This window comes from Protopterus annectens, chromosome 2.part2 (assembly GCF_019279795.1).
Source record: "Protopterus annectens isolate FY-2018-M chromosome 2.part2, PAN1.0, whole genome shotgun sequence".
NCBI classification, from domain to species: Eukaryota; Metazoa; Chordata; order Ceratodontiformes; family Protopteridae; genus Protopterus; species Protopterus annectens.
This window is the reverse complement of record NC_056730.1, coordinates 350,501,263-350,519,119: the sequence shown is the minus strand read 5'-3', so window position 1 is coordinate 350,519,119 and position 17,857 is coordinate 350,501,263.

Below are 17,857 nucleotides of genomic sequence, written 5' to 3'. Positions count from 1 at the left end.
CTGGTTCATGGCTGAAAATGGTCTTTGGACCAACCCACCTGCCCAGTTAAGAAATGTAACAATAAAATAAAGTAAAATAAAATGTGAGAAGGAGGAGATGTTGAACAGTAAATGACCAACTACCTGAAAAACATAGCTCACCTTTAGTAAAGATGAGTTAGTTTTCAGTGAATGAGACAGAAGAACTTTACAGATCTTCAGAAAACAGGGATTAACTAAGCAGAAACAGATAGAGAACACTGCAGGGCTATCAGGCAGAGAGAGAGAGATATAGGATTTAAGTATGCCAAATTAAGAAAGCAGAACCAGTTGTCGAAACTCAAAAATGAAATACCACACTAACATTTCCCCTACAACTGAAAATGTTTGTGAGCTCAGATGTAATGCCTTTTTTTTCCTCAGGGATATATTTGAATTGCTAAGGAGACAATTCCAAAGGCTACAGTCAAGAACAGAGTAAGATGTTTCTTACATCAGCAGTACAGCAGTTTATCTTAACATAATGTAGTGTGTAGTACATCTACACATCTATATATTGATATATCTATCTATAAATATATATAATATATACTTTTTTGTCTCAGTCTCGCTCTCTCTCCCTCTCTCGCAGTCTCCATATATCTGGGTTCCCATTATTACACTGATCTTAGTTTATTTGAATTTCATTTTGCAATATTGAATTGAAAATTATTTAGTCTAATGTTACGTAATATGCAACTATCTGCAGGGTGATGTATTCTGTCAGTGTAGCTGAATGGATATGCTACATTACTCTAACTGCTTCTGTTTGGTGCTTGTTTCTGCTGTGATCGGCATATCTGCTTTTATATTATTTGCAGCTACTTTCAGTGATGTGTGCAGCAGAAATACTCTTTGGATTACATCTTGTGGTAAGCAGAATTTGAGAAAGAGTTTGCTTATTTCCATGCAGGTATGGTTTTGCTGAGACGGGCATTCAGTGGTGTAAAGGAAATTTTCCTTTTCTCCGCTGTTGGGTTTCTTTTTTGTTTTATTTTAAAGGTTAAGTTCTGTTTTGGTATATCAGTATTTGATGTTGTATAACTTGAACAATTGATATAGATTGTGTGTGTGTGTGTGTGTGTGTGTGTGTGTGTGTTTCATATATATATATATATATATATATATATATATATATATATATACACACACACACACACATATCACAAGTGTATGTGTATTATGTATGTGTGTGTCCACCTGCAACATTCATGTTACCTAAATGAAGCCCAAACTATAGAATAATTCCAAATCAAAGTCATTGTTAATAAAATCCACAAAGTATGATCAAGCTTTCCCAAAAAAGACACACACATTTATAACACGAGATTGCATAATTACTACTAAAAGGCAAAACTCCAAATCAAGAAATCATCTCAGTCTATGTTTTCACAAAGGGGCTACACCCCTTCCCCTCCCATGTAGAGTTTAGTTTATCAAAACTCTTTATTAACTCCTCTTTCATAACACCGTACACAAGTCAGATCTAATAATGGACAGAAGCATGCTTCAGAGTTCAACTGCTTCAGAAAATTATTTTAAAAATGGATTGCCTGTTTTTATATTTCTACATTACCTAAAAATATTCTGTTACTTTACATAGTCACACCCATTGTTAGGTGCAAGTTTTCTGTTAGTTAAAATATTGTGAGGAAATGTGTTACTTTTTATACCTGCACTTGTTCTGAAGTGTGACTGTCAGTTCTACTTCTGTATACTTTTGCTTGTATCAATATGTTATGTTTTTTATAGTTAGAGAATGAGTTTTCGATTAGTGCTATTTTTAAGTTTTGCTTGACAATTTATTTGCATATTTATTTAGTCACATATATATGTATTTGATTTTAGTTTTTAACTGGGAAAGTCTGATTAGGCATTGTTCATTTTCAATGGAGGTCCATTTAAGAAAATAACATGCATAATTTTGTGCAGGTTTTCTCCAAGTATCTCCAGTGAAAATATTCAGCTGAGTTTAAGTTTATGTTTCCTCATGCATTATGACCCAGGCAGTGGCTGAAAATGGTCCTGATCACTGCAATTTTCCAGTTAACAAACATTAAATAAATAAATACCGTAGGGTTTCACTTACTGAACATTGCTCTGTTATAGTGGCCTTTGACAGAACTATTGCTATTATAATGACATGATCCCACACACACACACACACACACACACACACACACACACATATATATATATATATATATATATATATATATATATATATATATATATATATATATGGGTCTCCTTCATTAGAACGAAAGACCAGAAGACCAAAACCCAGAACAGCGAGACGAAAACAACGAAACCCCAGAATACCGAAACGCGCGAAGTTCAAAATCCCAATGTTACGGGAGTTTGAATTAGCAGTTTTGGTGTTCTGCTGTAGGTAAGTGTGTATGTGTAAGTGTATTTGTGAGGGGAATTGCTGTGTGTAAGTGTGTGTTGTGACTGTGGTGTGTGAGGGACTGTACTGTGTGGGTGTGAGTTTGCCTTGTATGTCTGTTTGTGCAATCTTGGAGTTAGAATATTAAAGTAGGGGGGGTGAGGAGGGTGCAGGGGGGCTTGCCCCCCTGCCTGTCACTAGTGTAGGGTGTTGAGTTTGGTAGTGTGGGGCAGTTGTGTATGTGTTTTTGTGTGTTATGTGTGTGTTGTAAAGTTACATGGTTTTTGGTGTTCTGGAGTTTCGTTGTTTTCATCTCGGTGCTCTGGGTTTCGGTCTTCTGGTCTTTCATTGTTACGAAGTAGACCCATATATATATATATATATATATATATATATATATATATATATATATATATATATATATATATATATATATATATATATATATATATATATATATATATATATATATATATATATATATATATATATATATATAAATATAGGTGTACCTTACATTTTGTACAGTGCACAGGTTGTCAAATGTTGTTTCTAGTGTCCCAGTTTGTTGAGTACACTACTAATAAAGTGCAGGAAGAAATGAAATGTACAAAAATGATTGCTTCTTGTGCTGTCATGGCTGGGACTAGTGTATGTGAATGTAGTAATGGGACAGTAATTTTGAAACCTTAGGATATACTAAAAGTTTCAGGGCTGGGGATGAATGCATGTGTATGACTGCTTTTGGGTTAAAGTTAGAGTGAGGGCTAGGGAAGGGAATAGATGACCTGGTGTGCTTGGGTATTGGTCCATTACGGGTGTGGCTATGTCTTGTTTAATGATACTATTAGAGAAAAGGTGTTAAGAATTCCAATGTATAAGATGGTAGTTAGAGGTAAAAATATAATTTGAGTTTGAACATATAAATAAGGTGTATACCCTTCCACCATCCTACCCTTAGTTGTACTTAGCATAATTAATACAGTCCCATGATCTCGATTCCATTTTGTACTTCTCCTATCTTCTGTCACAGAACTCTTCAAATATAAATAATTCCCCTTCCTTGCCCCTGGGTAAGCTAGGCCAACAGCTGTTATAACTTTCACATGACTGCTGTCCATTCAGAAACCAAGGCATATCACTCCATCCAGATGGCTGATGTCACAGTAATGTGACAAAACGTCTGTGAGTGTGTCATCTTTGTCACAAATCTTACTGCCATGTTTTTACATTACTGCACTGAGGAAAAAAATATATATTCTTTTCGCTGCCAACAGACCAACAGAAGCAGAAGTCATATTTACTGCAACTGTTCAGCTTAATTGCTGTAGATGTCAATCAGTTCAGCGGAGGACCTAATAGCTGCATTATGGCTGTTCATGTAACAACAAGAGTAGGCTTATGAAAATCGGAGTGTCCTGTGGCAGTGGCACCCTGTTCTATTGAACTGCACTTTTATCAACTTTTATTCAGCCTGTTTTCAGATGCGGTTAAAACACTTATAATAATGTTCATGGCTAAAACTAGAAGTTTTTCTTGTATACCTTTTGTGTTCTATCAGTTATAGCCATGGGAAGTGAGTATTTTATTATTACAGTAATGAAACGCTAAAGTAAATGAGACAATTGTTATAAGAAAATGATTACATAATGCATTTTACCCATACATGTTCTTCTCTTTTTCAGAACAGATTCCTTTTATTTTTCTACAAGCTTGTAAACCGTAAAGCCTTTGAGACGTGTACTATTGGACTCATTATATCGAACATGGTTGTTATGACAGTTGATCACTACAATGAACCAAAGCAGTTTTCAGATGTCCTGAGCTGGTGCAATGTTCTGTTCACAGCACTGTTTTCAGCAGAAGCAATAATGAAGCTGTTGGGCTTACGGCTTTATTATTTTACACAAGCCTGGAACATATTTGATATTTTAGTTGTTCTGTTTTCCATTGTAGGTAAGGCAAAGATTTATAGGTATTACAATATGGTTGTTATCAAGCTATGTTCTTATATTGTGTGGTTGTGAAAGATTTTTTTTTCTTTGAAAATGTTATAAATAACTCTACAATACTATAAAAAGTCTGTGGGGAAGGGTAAGTCAGTTATCAAGGCAACATGAATACATAGAATATATTCACCTTTGTTAATTGTGATTGTATTTTAGCAGTTTCCTAAGTTATTTGCTGTTTTTTCTGTACTTATACATGAAAACAACTGTACTGTCTACTGCTGCTTTAAGTAGTTAGTTGCACTGTTTTACATTGTTTCTGATAGTTTTAGTGCTGTTGGAGCTAGTCTGTGTGGTTTTCTTACACTCGAGCTACAAGCCAGCCATTCTACATTAAGTTTTTTTCTGCACTCTTGTGGCAGAAGTGTGCTGATCTAACCTATCTGAGTTGGGGATTGCTGGTGAAAGGTTATTGTGTGGTTTACTGATTGATAGTTAGCTTAAAACGTGTTCCTCATTGCTCATATATAAGCATTGCATTTATGCTAAGCTACTCTCTGCTCAGTGGCAGTTGTTAGTGCCCTGTATAGATGCAAAAGCCTTGAAGATTAATTTTTCCCGAAACAAATGTCAGTGAAACCCTTCCTGGCTTTTCTGCTGATCTAGGAGCAACTCAGTTACGCACCGAACAGTGTTGCTATATTGCTCAACCTTAGCATACACAGAGTATAGGTCCCACATATAGTTTCTGAGCTACTAGCACAGTCCTGCCAAATTAATCCATTCTCTTCCCTAATAAAACATACAGTAAAAACCTGCTACCATGGATGGGCAGTTTCCCATTATCTCTCTCCCTAGACTGATGGACAGGGACATCCTAAAGCAATGTAGCAATTGTCTCATGTATACCGACAACCACTTACTCCTGAAAAAAAAATCAATTACTTTATGTGAGAGACGTAGTTACACTATAAAATCATTAGCAAGACTCTAACATCTGGAGAAATTGAATGCCAAACAAGTTATCACCACACACATCACTTTCCACACTAAATGAGGACATGACACAAAAACCCACATATGTGAAGGTACTCACTAGTAACTTAACAAAAGACCAGTAGCTTCCCAAAAGGTGCCTTCAGAAACCACTTGCACACACAACAACGCAAAAAACAATCAAAACACATAATAACACACACACACCAGTGTCTCAACAAATAAGCCCATAAGGTGTAACACCACAAAACCCAATGTACTGATTATAGGAGACACCATACTGAGACACATGGATGTTCCCCCTCACCAGACAGGATAATGAGCGGGTTATGGTTAGCTGCTGGTCAGGTGCTAGGTTCTATCATATTACTCAAGCACTCAGGTCACTCAACCACAAGTATTGGTAAGACTCCATCATAGTCCATATGGAAGTGAATGGCCTGAGATCTATTTCTCATGGCTATATGAGGAGAGACATGACTGTGCTCTCAGATTATGTGTCACAGGCAGGTACAAGTCTAGCATTAAGCAGCATTGTACCTTTTCCAAGGATGATGCCACGATACAAACAAAAAATGATTGACTAACAATTGTCTTAGGTTCTGGTGTCAGTACAAGGGGATCCAATATCTGTTAGTCTGAGAAGACATGGTCAACAGGCCAAGCTGCTTTGCCAGAGATGGTTTTTCCCCTGTATCCTCTAGGCTTTCAGATACTTGCAAAGGCTTTAGTCACCCTATTGTACCTTTATTAGGCAGTGTCAAAATAACCAAACTCCCAACTTAACAAAATCATCTCTAGATAAACTCAAGGTACTGCTGCTCAATACTAGCAGTCTAAACAAGAAACTGCACTCCCTAGAAGTACCCCCTCACCTTGGAAGATGCTGACATCTGTGCAGTCACCCAGACATGGTTCAAAGACACAAAAAGCACCCTAGCCATGTAAGGCTACAATTCCTTCCATACATTCAGATCACAAACTGAGCATGAAAGAACCAAAGGAGGAGGTGTATCCTTAATAAATACACCTCAAGATTGGTCAAACAGTGCAATGCTCTTGAGCTGCTCCATATCCAATTAATCATAGACAAAATCCCCTACCACATCATAGCTAGCTATAGGTCACTCACCATGAATCAGGAAAAGCATACCTCATACCTGGACTACTAGAATTCCCTCACCATACAGCTCAACACCTTACTCATGGGTGTTTTTAATTATTCTACCATCGGCTGGGATGTAGACATGATCACAAACATGCTGGCACAGAGGTTCTTGGACTTTGTCAAGCAAATGCTCTGGAACAGCTAATCAGCACACTTATAAAGGGCTCAAATGTCCTGGACAAAGTACTCACTCACATGGGTGAGCTTTGCACTTCCCTGTGTGATGTCCTCCTTGTTAAGATTAAACCATAAATCAGACTCTATCAATATAATTGTAATGCCAGATACTCCATCAAGGTCCAAAACATTAGTGATTTCTCCAAGACAAACTACTTCCTACTAAACAATGGTATAAGAAGTTTCAAACCTTCCTTGTACACAGATAACATAGACTCCTATGCAGAAGCATTGCAGCAATGCCCTGTATAACCAATTAAACAGTTGTATAGAATTGGCTGTACCTGATCAGATTAAAACTAGGACCTGCTGGAAAAACAAGCCACCCTGGTGTACCCCTAGTATAAACAAGCTATACAACAAAGGAAAGAAACTAATGTCCAAAAACAAGAGGGAACTGGCTCGGCAGAGGAAGAAATCCCCCTCTCACCTAAACAAACAAATTAGAGATCTTTTCAAGTCCTGCAAAGCTAATTACAAAGTAAAAACAGCCTTCCTAGCCAAGGGTAATCACAAGGCAGTCTTTAACTATGCCTGAAATCTAAAGAGGAATATCCAGCTATGCACTGAACTGGCTGTGGATGGCACCACCTTAACTCAATTGGGGGTAATAACTAACCTGCTAGCTGACAGATTTGGAGCAAACATCACAACCATGTCCCCACAGGCCATCCCCCAAAGTACAGCTGCCACCATTCCTCAGCCTATTTTCTCAAGAGATCAGTTCATCTCTGCACTGTCCAAGGCCAAAAACACAACATCAATGGGATCAAAAAGCACCCTAGGTTGCCTTTTAAACAACTTAACACATGACCTAACAGATCCACTTGGATTTATGTTTAACCACAGCCTATGGACTGGCTATGTTCCAGAAAAATGGAGAACAGCAACAGTAGTCCCTCTGCACCAAGGGGACCATCAATCGACCCTGGGAATTATAGACCCATAAGCTTGACTATCCTCATTTGCAAGACCATGGAAAGAATCATTATGGACCATATCAACAAGGACATAGGTAATCTCCAAACTCTGGACCCAACCTAGTTTGGATTCATTAGGAGTAGATCATGTCTGTTAAAACTGGTTGACTTATTTGAAAAAGTCACCAAAGCCGTGGACAAGGGAAAGACAGTGCAATCCATCTCCCTGACCTAGCCAAGGCATTTGACACAATCCCTTGCTCAGGTGTTATAGAAAAACTCTTCTAATAGGGAATTTACCCTTATATCACCAGATGAGTAGCCATTTGGATCACCGACTGGACATGTACTATCAAATTGAGTGACTTCACCTCTAGCAAAAGAAAAGTTACAAGTGGTGTACCACAGAGATATGTACTGGGCCCCTTACTGTTCAGAATTTATTTCTCAGAAGTCCAGGTAAATGTGGATGGCTTGTAGCTGACCAAGTTTGCTAATGATTGCAAATTGGGAGCAATCACTGAGTCCCCCGATGATGCTAATATACTGCAGAAAGGGTTAACATTGACAAATGACTGATACCAAAGCCATGGATTGAAGCTAAATGTAAAACATGCAATATTATTCCCTTTGCAAAAGCTAACATTCCTGCTAATTACATTATAGACAGCACCCCCCCCTAAGTGTAGACCCAATGGTACATGATCCGGGTACCCAAGTTCATAGCAATCTAAACTTTGACCACCACATATCCACAGTGGTAAGGAAATCCATCTATGTGCCACATCTTATAAGTAAAGACATTGCATCTAGATCTAAGGACATTATACACAGCCCTCACCAGACCAATAATTGAGTGCACTGCTCCTTTTTGCATGTATCTCACCAGGCACCTGCAACAGCTGGAGATACCACAGAGGTTTCTCATCAATAAAAACTGGGTAAACAAAACAAGTCCTATGCAGAAAGACTGAAACTTTGTCACTGTATTCTTTCTTCTACAGGCTGCTAAGGGGTGACCTGTGGCTGGCTTACAGGGCAGTCACTGATCCAGCCTTTATAGAAATGCTACACATGTGTAAATCAAACTGAATGAGGGCCACTTAGTCAAGGGATCTTAACCTAGCCTCTGACATGAACAAATTATGCTGGAGAGATAGATGCAGATGCTACTCCTTCTCTGGAACAAAATTCCCATTCATGTGAATCAGAGCCCTTCTCTGACCCTCTTCATACGCAACCTAGATCAATGGATGGGTGAACATAAATTCAATCCTGGGGTGGTGCTCATGTCTGTCATGGGCAGAGGCAATGTATTAATTACCATAGACTTATAACTTTGAAAACTTTACTCACCTAATTACTGGCAATTGGGTAAACTTGGCATTAATATGGCTAGACTTGCAAGGGCTCATGGGCTGTAACCTAGTAACCTTCTATGAACATGTGAACAATTTCCAGTCTCATCATCACCATGAAACCCATCACAGTTTGAAGTTATTATGCACGTACCTTACTTCTTAAACCATACTTGGCACATTATTGCAATCTCTTCATATCCTAAGGTATTAAGAATGCTCTGCAGGCATAAACACCTCCTTAGCAACACCACCAAAACTACTCTTGCTGCCATCTGCCTTCCCATCTCTCTTATAATGTGCACCTCTCTTAACTTATCTTTAGGCTACAGTTAAATTAAGCTGGAGGCATGCTGTCACAGGGTTGCAAAACTTGCTACAAATTTTCTCTCCTGCAATACTCCATGCTGAATTTTCTCTCCTGCAATACCCCATGCTGTCCCTCTGTTCATCCATTCCCAGCATTCTTCTTTCTAATTTGCCACAAACAAGCAATACCGCATCCACCACTGGATTGCCTTTAAGGCATTGAATTGGCTCAAACAGCTTCACCACTTAAATTACATACAGCTTATGTCTATAGACAGTGGTTTTCACAAAGTCGATGACTGCCCTGCTTTTATTCATATTTTTCATTGCTAAACTTTAACAGAATACTTCAATCTAATCCTCTGGCCAAAGTCTCTACTCATACTGTGTCACTACAAAATAGAATGCTATCCCTCTGCAAATTATATCTACATCTAACCTCTCCATCTGCAAAAAACTACTAAAAGACTACCTAAATAAGACTTGTCTCTCTCCTGCAATACTCCATACTGAACCAGACCCTCTGTTATTTCATCCCCAGCATTCTTCTTTCTAATTCCCTCTGTCCAAACATAGTCATTCTATTTTTAGATAAGGGAAAATATAATTTTGCCTAGGCTATATTAACTCTTCATCTCTGACCCAAAGGATATTCTCAGTATGTTCAATGTCATAGGAAAAACAAAAACCACTGCACCAGATAAAATCCAGACCAGGCTCCAAAAATATAATGCAATAAATCCAAACAGGACCACTGCACCAGATAAAGTCCAGGCCAGGCTCCAAAAATATAATGCAAGAAATCCAAACAAAACCACTGCACCAGGATAAAGTCCAGACCAGGCTCCAGAAATATAATGCAAGAAATCTAAACAAAACCACTGCACCAGATAAAGTCCAGACCAGGCTCCAAAAATATAATGCAAGAAATCCAAACAAAACCACTGCACCAGGATAAAGTCCAGACCAGGCTCCAGAAATATAATGCAAGAAATCTAAACAAAACCACTGCACCAGATAAAGTCCAGACCAGGCTCCAAAAATATAATGCAAAAAATACAAACAAAACCACTGCACCAGATAAAGTCCAGACCAGGCTCCAAAAATATAATGCAAGAAATCCAAACAAAACCACTGCACCAGATAAAGTCCAGACCAGGCTCCAAAAATATAATGCAAGAAATCCAAACAAAGCCACTGCACCAGATAAAGTCCAGACCAGGCTCCAAAAATATAATGCAAGAAATCCAAACAAAACCACTGCAGCAGATAACGTCCAGACCAGGCTCCAAAAATATAATGCAAGAAATCCAAACAAAGCCACTGCAGCAGATAACATCCAGACCAGGCTGCAAAAATATAATGCAAGAAATCCAAACAAAACCACTGCACCAGATAAATCCAGACCAGGCTCTAAAAATATAATGCAAGGAATCCAAACAAAACCACTGCACCAGATAAAGTACAGACCAGGCTTCAGAAATATGATGCATGAAACCCAAGAAAGCAAAGGACAGGCATGGCATAAAACCAAATGATTTATTTCATAAAAAACATGTAAGTGATTTTGCATAGTACTCCTACGCTTCATCAAACATAAAATTCTATCACAAGCCTAAACATTTGAAACGCTGTTAAACCAATCACTGCTAGGAACCTTTTTCTCTCCATTTAAGTAGTTAGTGGAAACCAAGTGATTTAAAGTCACCTAACACTTAGCAAAATAAATACATTTTAGTATGCTCCAACCACTACTTGTATAATAGCTTTCAGATAAAATAAAACATATATTACAGATATTTAAACAGTATAATATGCATCATACATAAACCATTTTATCATGCTGGTGCAAATATATTGATGTTTTGGAAAATTTAATGCAGAAGTGCATCAACAAAGGCTGAAACAGTCCTACCATCCACATAGTTAACTAAGTATACTCCTTATATGAAGTTTACAATAAAAAAACTTGAACTGCTACATGCACATTCATCAACTACTTAAATGTTCAAATAATAAGCACATAAACAAACAGAAAATATATGAAAAATAAATATAAACAAAACCAAATATCCTAACTGAATACTGCTAACATAAAAAATATATGTGTATATAAAATCACAATAAAAACAGAACATATATAAATAAATAAATAATATATGAGGAGCATGTGCATGTATTTAGGCAGACACACCTATAACTACTATGAAAAGATGTATATCTAACAGCCAAGGCAAAAAGAGTGTAAAAAAAAGGGGGGGGGTGGATGGTTAACAAATGTAACTAAGCCTTCTTTCCCTTAAAAAGGCTTTGAGTGCCAAAGCTACATTCATAGGTTCATAGGTTCATAGGTGTGTACTAGGCTAATGGCCTTGGAGCCTTTACAAGCCTAGCCCATAGGATTACCCTGGCATCGTGCCTCCCGACCTTAGTTCCTAGTGCCTCTGTCGAGTAGAGCCACTGGAGTGAACCCTGGAGTGAATTTTCTATTTACCATCCACTCATCAAGATTTCTCTTGAAGAGGGCCAGTAAGGTGCTCTGCTTGACATGTATGGGAAGTCTATTCCATAGCATGGGCAGTCTCTGGGTTATGAACCTGTTCTTCCAGCATATTCTGTTGATTGTGGTAATGAGGCTGAGGTCTCTGGAGGATGTGGTGCAGAGGGATTGGGATTTCTTTAGATGTAGCATTTCTTACAGAGCTGGGTCAGACATGGCTTTGTAAGTCAAGCAGAGATTGCCTCTAAGTAGGCGATATGAGACAGAGAATAGTTGGAGTTTTTTGAGTTTGTCCATATAGGACAAATGTTTAAGGCCTAGGATCCTCTTTTTGATGTACTTTTGTGGCCTCTCCAGTTGTTGCAAGTGTCTAGTGAGGTACATGCCAAATGGGGCATTGTACTCGATGATTGGCTTAATGAGGGAAGAGTAGAGGGAGACAATGACCTCTTTCTTCCTGGATGCAAAACCCTTAATAATGTGATGTGCCACATAGAAGGGCTTTCTGACCACAGTGGCAATGTGGAGGTCAAGAGAGAGGTTGCTGTCAACCTGTGTTCCCAGATCTCTTATAATGCCTTCTGTGTGCAGTGGACTACCATCGATGTGGTAATTCAAGGGAACTGTTTTTTTTCAGTAGATTCAGTACTCCACTTCCAGATAGAAATATTTGGGCAGCTCTACACTCCTGTTTGCCTTAAAACAGATCCCCCCTTAAGTAAAGTTGTCTTTTTATGTGGTTCATCCTGACCAGTCAGCAGACTTATTATAAATGAAATATACAGGAAAAAAAGTTTTCTATCTGCTATAATAATCTCTATAATACTGACACAATCATGAATAGCTTGCATATTACTATTCAGCAATTATATTCACTGTCCTCCAGTTAAACCTGTTAAATAATGCTTTACTCATCTCTTACTTGTTATACCCACATCTAATTCTTGTACTTTGGTATACAGTATCTTGGGAAATTTACTTTTTCACCATGTACATGTACCCTACAAATCACCACTCTCATAAAAGTTCTCCTACAAAAAATACCACACCAGCCATCAGAAAATTAGATGAGCTTTGTTCACCTGATCATGTTGGTCAAAATGGACTACAGTTAGTTCTGATAAAAATACCTTTCAACTTCTTACCTCAAGAATTCTGGACAAAGTCAGAAATAATGAAGAAACAATGCACCCAACAGGAACAGATTCTAAATGTTGGCCTTATAAACTTGAAGAGTTGTTAGAATAAAAGGTCCTGCATTAGCATGCACTTTTCTGATGGATATATAATTTGAAACTCAAATATCTGCCATAAGTAATGGCAGATCTCAGTAAATTGCCAGAACACACACACACACACACACACACACACACACACACACACACACACACACACACACACACACACACACACACACACACACACACACACACACACACACACACACACACACACACACACACACACACACACACACACACACACACACACACACACACACACACACGCACACACGCACACACACACATTTTGTGAGAAACAGACCAAACTATGAGGCAAAAATCTAAACATTCTGAAAATCCAGACACCTCAGAATTACAACTGAAACAGATCTAGCACAGCATTCTAATAAACAGCCCCTACTGGTCTTGAACCCAGGACCCTACACACCATAACCAAAACACTTTACCAGTAAGCCACCTCAGATGTATAGCTTGTAGCAAAACAATCCATTTTTGCTCAATCTTTTCAAGTGTGTTGTTATTATTTCCCAGCCTTATGGTGCTTGTAAGATCTCTATGATGAAAAATATGAATCTAGGAATGGTACATTCTTCAACAATATGTTTGGCAACAGCACTCCTGGTGTCTCTAATATTGCTGTAATATATATGTTCCCTAAGGGTCTACATCATATGAGCGATTCGCACAAATTGCAAATGTTCATAATATCGAGCATTCCAGACCTCAAACTTCCTATTGTGAGGGGCAGCACCCCTCACACCCCCGCTAAATATATATTCCAACTCTGAGATCACACTACAGTGAGGAAAGGGCAAATATCCCATTCTTCACTGTACCACGATCTCAGAAAAAGCACTTTGAGGTACAGTACTTTTGATATTATATGCGTTCGTAATTTGTGCGATTCACTCATATGATATAAACCCATTCCCTAATCCCATTCCTCAATGGTCTAGTAGCCAGGCCAACACAGAACTTAAACCACTAAATGCATTGAGCTAAATATATAACATTAGCAGTTGAACAATCAGTATAATGCCTAAAAATATATTCTTTATTTGTATCAGGATGTATAAAAACATTCTTATTGGCAATATATTTGCAAAAATGGCAATGTCTACAATGAAATGTTCCTTGTCTCTTAGAAATAGTTTTGCTGGTTACCATGTCAGCTCTATGACAAAGCCTACGTTTTAGTGATTTCAAATTTTTATAAGTAACTTTTGGATATGTCCCCAGAACTTCTCTATCCCACTATTTGCTGTTATGATATGCCAATTTTTAAATATAATATCCATAACTTTCTTATCATCAGAGGTATAAAGCAGACATAAAATACATTCATTTTTACGATAACCATCCATCCAGTTAACCGGTGGCATATTCCTTTCTGAGAAATAAGGTTTACCTCTACCCTCCCTTTCCCTATGGGCCATTTGCAAATGATCATCACATTCAGCCTCAGTATATCCTCTATCCTTAAACTCTTTCTTTAATAAGGCTACTGGCTGGAACATAGTATTATCTTTGGTTGTAAGTCTAGAAGTACATAGAGCCTATCCTTTCAAGATATTTTTAAATACATATGTGGGATGCATACTAGAGCATGATAAAAGGCTGTTCTTCCTACATTCTTTCCTATAAACCTGAGTATGCAGTACATAGGTTCATAGGTGTGTACTAGGCTAATGACTCTGGCACCTTTACAAGCCTAGCCCATAGGATTACCCTGGCACCATGCCACCTGTCCTTAGTTCCTAGTGCCTCTGTCAAGTAGAGTCACTTGAGTGATCCCCAGGGTGAATTTTCTATTTCCAATCCACTCATCAAGGTTTCTCTTGAAGAGGGCCAGTGAGACACTCCACTTGACATGTATGGGAAGTCTATTCCATAGCATGGGCAGTCTCTGGGTTATGAACCTGTCCCTCCATATTGTTCTGTTAATTGTGCTAATGAAGTTGAGGTCTCTGGAGCCTGTGGTGTGAAAAGATTTGGGTTTCTTTAGATGTAGCATTTCTTATAGAGCTGGGTCAGACATGGCTTTGTAAGTCAAGCAGAGATTGCCTCTAAGTAGGCAATATGAGACAAAGAATAGGTGGAGTTTTTTGAGTCTGTCCATATAGGACAAGTGTTTAATGGCTAGGATCCTCTTTGTGAGGTACTTTTGTGACCCCTCCAGTTTTTGCAGGTGTCTAGTGAGACACATGCCAAATGGGGCATTGTACTCGATGATTAGCCTAATGAGGGAAGAGTACAGGGAGACAATGATCTCTTTCTTCCTGAATGCAAAGCCCTTAGTAATGAGATGTGCCACATAGAAGGACTTTCTGACCACAGTGGCAATGTGTTGGTCAAAAGAAAGGTTGCTCTCAACCTGTGTTCCTAAATCTCTTATAACGCCTTTTGTGTTCAATGGACTACCATCGATGTGGTAATTCAAGGGAACCAGGTTTTCCCAAGGGAGTTGATGACACATTTTTTGGCATTGAGCTTAAGGTCATGGTGCTGACACCAGTCGTTGGTTTAATTGAGACCTTTCTGTAGGATGTCAACATCACTTTGGGAGTTAATAATAGCTCCCAACTTGCAATCAGCCAGAGTCCCTTCATGTTAGCCTGGACTTTAGCGAAGTAGATACAAAACAGGAGAGGACCCAGGACCAAACCTTGTGGGACTCCACTCATGACTGGTCGACAGTCTGACTTGGAGTCAGCTACTTTCACACTGTGGGTTCTACCCTTCTCTAGTTAGCTTGACATCTAAAAAATCAATCTCATAAAGAGATGTATGTGCATTATACTTCAAAAAAGAGGTATTTAATGTCATGTCTATGATCTGCAACTTGTGAATTCTTTAAATTTTGACTTGTACTTTTTCGTTTTGTTATATCTATCCAAGTATATATTTGTACTATGTATGTATAGGTTAGCACTGTATGAACTGAAGCTGAACTTTTTACTTAGTTAATTTGTATTCTGTATTTTAGGTTTTGTAATAACTTTATTTAACTGTTACCATATTATGTCAATGTAGAGCTTTTCTCTCCAGGCCTCCACTAAAATGTGATATTATTCCAGTTGGACTTTCCTGGTAAACAAATGTCAAATAAAATAAATAAAAAATAAAAAAATAAAAGAAATTTCCTCTCCACTCCAGAAGACACTAGGAATTATCAGTATTTCAGTTTTAACATCTATTATTATATCAATTCACTACTATTTCATAAAAAAATGCCATTATCACTACAACAGACAAAACAACACAATCGAACATCAGCAGTGATAGGAGCTAGCAAAGTAAATAAGAATCACACTAAAAAGTGTGGGGCTTGTAACCAATGTGTGTATATTTTAGAAAAAGAAAATCAAAATAGAGAACGGGTCACACATTATAGAGAGATTCAAATATGGTAATTGCAATACAAAGATGCTTATTTATATGGCAAAGTGCACTAAATGTGCGTGTTATTATATAGGAAAAACAGAGAGATGCTTTAGAAAACGCATATATGACCATATATACAGTATTAGAAGGAAGGACACTAACAGCGCCTTATATAGACATATAGAAAGGGTAGGTGAGACACATGATTTTAGATTTGCTATATTAGACATTACTAAAATGGACCCCAGGGGAGGAGATTTTAAAACCCTACTGGGGTTCAAGGAAGTGTCGTGGCAACTGTTCTTGGATGCGGCCACACCACCGGGTCCTAATGACCACATTTCTTGTAAACCTATACTGGAGATGTAATATGTAAATATTAAAGGGCACTGTGACGATTAATATTAACAGACATAGATAGTGTCAATTTGAATCTATATAGTAGGATGATGTTTTGACATGTTTGTAAAATTCGATTATTAAGTCAGGTAATATAAGTGTATGTAAAAAACTTTTTTAACAGATTTCAATAGAATCTAAAGGAAGCGTAGTATTATATACACAACAATTATATATTCACATGTCATACTGTTTCAAGTACACATTGTTTATTCAGTATAAATTTACAGTGAATAGTGATTTAGGTATTATATTATTAATTTAACACAGTTCATAATGTTCAATAATGACAGTAGCAATTTTTTAAGTAATTTTAAAAGCAAGTTTTATGTAATTTAGCATATTTTGAGTTTATTGAGTGTAAATAAGGAGCATATACAAAAGGATACACTGTTATGCTGAAGCAGGAATTGTATGTGTATACAGCTTTAAAGGAAAAAAATTTGGCGCCAACTTTTGAATTTAAGCTGTAGTGTTTTAAGTTGCAAATGTTCTGAAGAAGCCCACATTGTGGTGGGTGAAAGCGCTTAACATATCTTTATTACTCAATAAATTGTTTCTTTTTTAACAAAAGTACGGAGTATTTTGTTCACTTATTGGTGATACCTTGGCATTTAGTACATTTGTTGTGCTCAACCATAGTGTGTATTAAGACCGAGGTGGAAAGTTTCAAATCCCCCATGCTAAAGGAGAATGCTGCCCAAGCTGCAAAATCCTTTACTAATGCACTCTACTGGCACCTGCAAGAATGCATGGATCATGCTATCCCAAGCAAAACCAGGACTCACTCCTCCAAGAAAAGGAAACCAGTCTTATGGACCCCTGCCATAAACAAGCTATACAATAGAAAGAGGAAACTAGTACAGAAAAGAGTAAAATCCCAAGAGGGGAAGACATCCCTAATCAGTATCAGCAAGAAACTACGATCTCTTATAAAATCATCCAAGGCTAGCTTTGAAAGAAAAATTGCCAAGGATTCCAAAGATAACCACAAGGCATTCTTTAGCTATGTCAAGAATCTAAGTGGCAATTCCCAGATCTGCTCA